Consider the following 6097-nt stretch of genomic DNA (forward strand, 5'->3'; position numbering starts at 1 on the left):
AGGAGGGCAGCGGGACGCCCGCCCCGCCCGCCGCCATCTTGGTTGTGGGTAGCCGGCCGCAAGGAAGATGGCGGGCGGCGGGGCGGAGCGCGGGGGGTGCGGCCCCGGGACAGCGCCTCAGGGCGCAGTGCCGCCGGGGGAGGGGGGAGCGGCACGCTGCCCGTGTGTTCTTAAAAAAAACAGCGTTTGTGAGGCAAGGCAGTACACAGAATCACAAAATCACTAAGGTTGAGACCATCACCCTGCCACCACTGTCACCCACTAGATCGTGTCCCCAAGCACCACGTCCAGCCTTTCCTCGAACACCCCCAAAAGCTCCACCACATTCATAAATATGAGCAGAAAGCGATGGGTATGCACAGTTTTTGCAGAGTTTTTAAATTCAGGGGACAATTACAGGCAGACAAAACCAACCGATGGAGGAAAAGGGAATGGAAGATGCAAAGCAGACATAACCCAGTAATGGTGGTTTGCTCTTCTCCATGTAGAGAAAATAAAGCACTGCTTATTTACACCTAACCTATATTTCTGTTTTATCAATACAGTATATTGTTTATTTTGGCTGCTAAGTACTTCATACATAGCTTTCTACAGAGGCAGCAACCGATGAATGGCCTGTGCCAGAACAAAAACACTGTGGATGTTTTCGTTATGACCAGCTGCAATTAATTGATGAGCCGCCTGGTCTACACACAAGTTCCCTTCCTCCTTTTCCGCTTTTTCCTCTACAAGGTAACTAACCTGTAACTCAAGTGCAGCCCATGTGCGACAGCTTTTGCTATACACAATGATGAGACTGTTAATGTGGGCGTGCTTGACAATGAAATTGCGGGCTGCAGTCAGCTTGCTGGGGCTGGTGAGGCTTCCAGAATTCTTGTGGCTGCACACAGACGCTTCTGAATGGCCCTGAAGACTTGTGTGACACGTGTGTCGTTTCCCTTTAGTGAATTTGCATAGCAGCATATTAAGAGTTGGACTTGGTGATCCTTGTGGGGCCTTGCCATCTTCAGATATTCTATGATTCTCTCCCCTCGGTTTTCTGAGATGTGGGATATATCTTATTGGGACAATTAGAAAGAGTGGTTACTTCTACTCTTCAGTATTTGTTGTATTTAAGACAACATAATAAGGTTACAGGAGAAAAAATATATATGATAACATGAAACTTTTTCCAAACATATTTTAATTATTTCAACCGTATTTGCCTAATGACAAATAGTGCACTTTTTTTCAAGCTTTGCTCACTGCCTTACTTTATCAGGAATTCGACATTTGGGCTGTAAGCTACACGATCCTTCAGTGCAAAACCAGGACCCTTGCCTTGAAACACACCACACAAGTGTTTTTTGCAGGGTATTGTTTATTAAACACAACCCAATGGCCTCAGGTCACCTCTGTTCTGCAAGCTTGTATATTTCTTCACGTACTTGACTCGCTGATTTTGAGTGGTAATTTCCTCACAACATTTCAGATGTTTATATGAAGTTTGATCAAATTTCCGTGGTTTACAGACTCTACGGACACTTTTAACACTTTTGACATGTTTGTGGCACTGCCATCTGCAACAATTTGTTTCTGCCTTTTCTTTTAAAATCTATTTATATGTTTGTTATCATAGCACATGGCAGTTCTGAGCATGACATAAGGTGCCACTTTATTTGAATACAGGAACAGTCCATGAAATTTACAATGAAGTATGAGGGTCAAGGCAACAAGAAAATAAAAGTAGACAGAGCCACAGCATGGTACTGTGTCATCACTGGCCCAAGCAAAACTCTTGCTGGCTGTTATCACACATCCTCACTTTTCAGTGAGTCAGCTGAGACTTGGACATCTCCTGAGCACTAACAGAAAGGATAAATACTTGGGTAAGTCCACGGTTAATAGTTAGCAGTGAAATCTGAGCACCCGTCAGGGAATGCTGCTCTCAAGTGTTATGAAATGATAATGTAACCTCAATTCCAAAGATTAGTTAAGAAGAGCAGAATGAGTCTTCATAAAACGGGAGCATAGACTTGCAAGTCATGGGTGTTGGTCTGTTCCTTTACTTGCTTTGTTACTGCACAATAGCGAATCACACCTAAATCGATTAAAACCTCTGATTAAAACCTTACTCAGTTTTACAGCCCCCTTGTGTAAATTTTGTTAAGCCAGGAGTGGGACAGGCTCGAGAGTGCTGTGTAAAGGGGATGGTTCAGTAGATGGCACTCTGCCTCTGAGTCAAGATGAGCAAATTCCTCAGCTGAGGGATTTAATGCAGGGAGAGCAACTTCCTTTATACACTTCAGAAATTATAATGAATGCAAACAAAGCGCTGCCTAACTATGTAATGAAGAGACCCCTGGCAGTTTTTCACAAAACTTGATCTCTCGAGTCCTGGCATCAGGTTCCCTCCCTGTTTAAATTATTATAGTCACTTTCTGTTTAATCTGAATTTCTCCTGAAATCTTAACAGTGAATATCTATGTATACACACATATATAGATATATATATATTATTTATTTATTTTTAAGAGCTTAGTAGTAATGTAATTTACACATCAGAATCTGGGTTTAGAACTGTTTTGCTTGCTCGGCTATTTTTTTCTAATTCATTATTTTCTTTTGCTATTTTGTCAATGGTAAATCCAGTTCAAGAACTTAACACCTGTGGTTTGTTGGTAGGTTTTGGTTTGTTTTGTGTTATTTTGGAGCCACAACATTGCACATATCCAGTTTTTCCTAGCAGTTGCACCGAGTTAGTACAAGTGAGGAGACCTTAACCTCAGGTACAGAGACAATAAAGACCTGCTAGGCACTAGGGGAGCCATGACCTTTTAAATCAAATATGCTGCTAATGAAGCAGCGGTAATACAAAGCCAAGATCTTACAGCTTTCTGAATTGTACAGTGTTTTCCACAATCCCAGACAGAAGGGAGAAAGAAGAGTGAAAGAAACATGTACAAGACAAAGATTGCAATAAAAAATTATCTGGTTCATAAAATTCGTAAAATTCAAAATTAGTTAGCTGAAATTTTAAAATTTTGTATTCTTGAGTATTGTAAGTATATTCTTTCAATTTGCTGCTTTTTAAGCACTCCTCTCTTATCTATTTTCTGTCTAGTAACTATATCTAGTATCTATTTTCTTATTTGACTAGCACACTTTTCTCCATCCCTGCTTCGCTCCTAAGCTCCCTCAAAATCCTTTTTCCACGGATAGATTAAAATCACAGTGAAGTGGTAACAGTATTTCTAACATTTGGAGCCTGGACTGTCATTTTCTTCCTTTAAGAGGAAAGCATTTGCTAGCATAGCTCAAATAAAGGTGTTGGTCCCTGTTTTTTCCAGTATTCGTGTCAGTCTGAGGATTGTTTGGGCCTGTTAAAATGAAGAAGTGCTGTGTAATGTTTGAAAGAAGAGTACAAAGAAGTATTTGCATACATCCCCCCAGTGAGAGTCATTTTTGAGCTACTGAAGGTGCACCATTGGAAACTAGATAAAGGAATTCCCATTACCAGAAGTGTTTCAGGCAGTGAAATGAGTGCATTCTGCATGAGTGAAATGGTTGATGAGTTTAGTGATGGATAAATGTGGTTTTAGATTTTTCTTTCATAATTCAAAAGAAAACTGACCTGCCAGGGATATCGGATATCAGATGCTTAAGGGACTGTGCCCAAAACCAGTGTTTTCTGTCCCCTGCAGAGTAACTGCACATTGGGTAAAATGTTGGCCCAATGGAAGCACTCTGTTGAAAGTGCCATTTAGTTACAGCATCCATCTGTTGTTCGTCAAACAAATTAAACCTTCCAAATGTAGTTTATACAGAATTCCAACCAGTCTCCAAACAGTCAGGTTGCTGACCGAAAGCCTCTTTTGCACATGAGTGAATGGAGGTGGGTTGGAGAGACTTGTTTTTAGCAATTCACAAAAGGATATATATATTTTTTTGTCCTTTGGAAAAAGAATCGGGAGGTGGGCTGTGGGGCTTCTACTACTTGGGACGCATTTTTTACATGAGTAAAGCAAAATGGTTAAACACTGCCATGGCACTACTAATTTCTTCCCTTCTACTTCTGCAGTCTTGAGCTGACATTTGTTCAATCAGATAAAGAATCACATCTAGGTCATGCAACTGATCAAAAACATCAGGGTTCTGATTGCAACCTGAGCATGTACAACAGCCACTGTGATTTTAAAGGAGGCTTGCAGGCTCGCAAACTAGCCTTCTAAACTTGCTTTCAAGTAGTGGTTTCAAACCAAAGACAAACAATTTCCTGACTGAATCATCAAACTAAGTATTGGTGTATCCGAGTTTTATGCCTTTAGGCAAATTGTAGCCTAATTTTCAGGTCTGTTGAGTTCCTTTAACTCCCATTAATTCTAAATGGAGTTACAAGAGCTCAGCTGCTCTGAAACTTATTCTTAAACCTTTTTATGACTATCTTCCCTACAGACACATTGGAAAGCTGATTTAATGTTTGTAATGCATTTTGAAATGCTCAGTAAGGATATATTACAGAAATGTGGTCATTGCTAACAAGTGTCTTGTTAAGGCACTCCTACATTTTTCTCATCTCAGAGCAGTACAGTTCAAGTTACCTGAAAATAACTCATGACAAGTCAACCACACTGCTCTGTAGACAGGACAGAGCAAGAGACAGAAGGCATCTGTGGTGGGTTCCCAGGGATCTGCCACCTCACTGCTTTTAGTATGGAAGCCCAGGGGTGAACAATCACAAGCAGAAGCTGAAAAGCAAGTGCTGGCAGAAGGGGAACCTAAAAATCACACAGGTTCCCCACAGTTTAGAAGGTTCCCACTAAAAGAGTCCAGAAGACCTGCTGTGAAAATAGGCACATTAGCCTGGCTGTTTAGGGTTAAGAAGCAGGACAGGGATCAGAAGTCAGAGGGCTTGGAAAGCTGGTCAAGGAAGTAGCCAGAAGAATCAAACTCTTGATTCTTTGTAAGGGATTGCACGTCAGAGAGAGGTCTCACACCTGCTGGGTTATGGGGATAGGTGGGCTTATCTGTGCCCCGTAGTGTTTGTATTTAGGGGAACTACATCCTGGGTGAGTGACAGAAGAAACAGCAGGAAGCAGGCAGACCCATAAGGTCTGGGTGGGCTGCTCACTACTGCCTGGAGAAAGAGGTAGAGCAAGAGATTGGATTTTCAAACATGATTTATTTAGAAACTTCAGATTCACTAAAGAACAACCAGACTAAAACTTCCCACTAAGTGGACTGGATGCAACGGTTAGAATAAATCTATGGATAAAGAGAAGTTAATAAAAGTGATCAACATTCATCAGACCAATACCTGCTGGTTTCCCAATGCAGGTAATCTTGAATCAAACCAGATTTCACTCAAAAACTTCAAGAATGTTACAAATTAATTAGGGCGTTCATAAAACTGTTCAACCAGGGGTGGGCACATGCAGCAGACTGGTGAAGTACACAAAAGACCGGGGTAAGAGGAGAACAGCTCCTTTTTCTTTTCGCTTCCTTTTTCTGCTCAAAAAGTTGCAGATGACTTTTACAGGCAACATCATCCCATCGTCAACTTTCCCAGCCCGCTCTGGAGGATTTGCTCTCAGCAGGAGAAAAACATCGCTCTAAATTCACTTGGCCACTGTATTTTTTATTTCCACCCTTGCTGATTTGCAGTCTCACCCGGCTGAGTTGGGAGCTGTTTGCCCAACGGGGCTTTTGTTCTGGCCTACCCCAAACTGGAAAAACCTGTTAGCGTGCAAGCTTGCTTGCTTTCTTTCTTTCTTTTTTTTTTTTTTTTTTTAATTGTTGGTTGGTTTTGATCTTCCTCTCCCATTGGCAGCCCTGCTTGTACACATGCAGACAAGGTGGTGCCTCCTTTCATGTGCAAGGCTGCCCTGTGGAGTCTGAAGGTGGTTTTGTCATTACCCCGCAGCCTTTCCAGCCTCACGAAAGCTCTGGTGGATACTCCAGGAGTTAAACTCTGCTTGTTCTCCGCAGAATGAGTTTAGGTCATTATTTTACTTTTCTTCAAGCAAAGGGAGGGTGTTTGTTCAGGTCCGGCCTTTGCAATAATATTTCGTGCAGAAGCTCATCTCCTTTACAGCAGCTGCATGCCATGTAGGGTTGA

The sequence above is a fragment of the Aythya fuligula genome, chromosome 3 (assembly GCF_009819795.1).
Source record: "Aythya fuligula isolate bAytFul2 chromosome 3, bAytFul2.pri, whole genome shotgun sequence".
NCBI lineage: Eukaryota > Metazoa > Chordata > Aves > Anseriformes > Anatidae > Aythya > Aythya fuligula.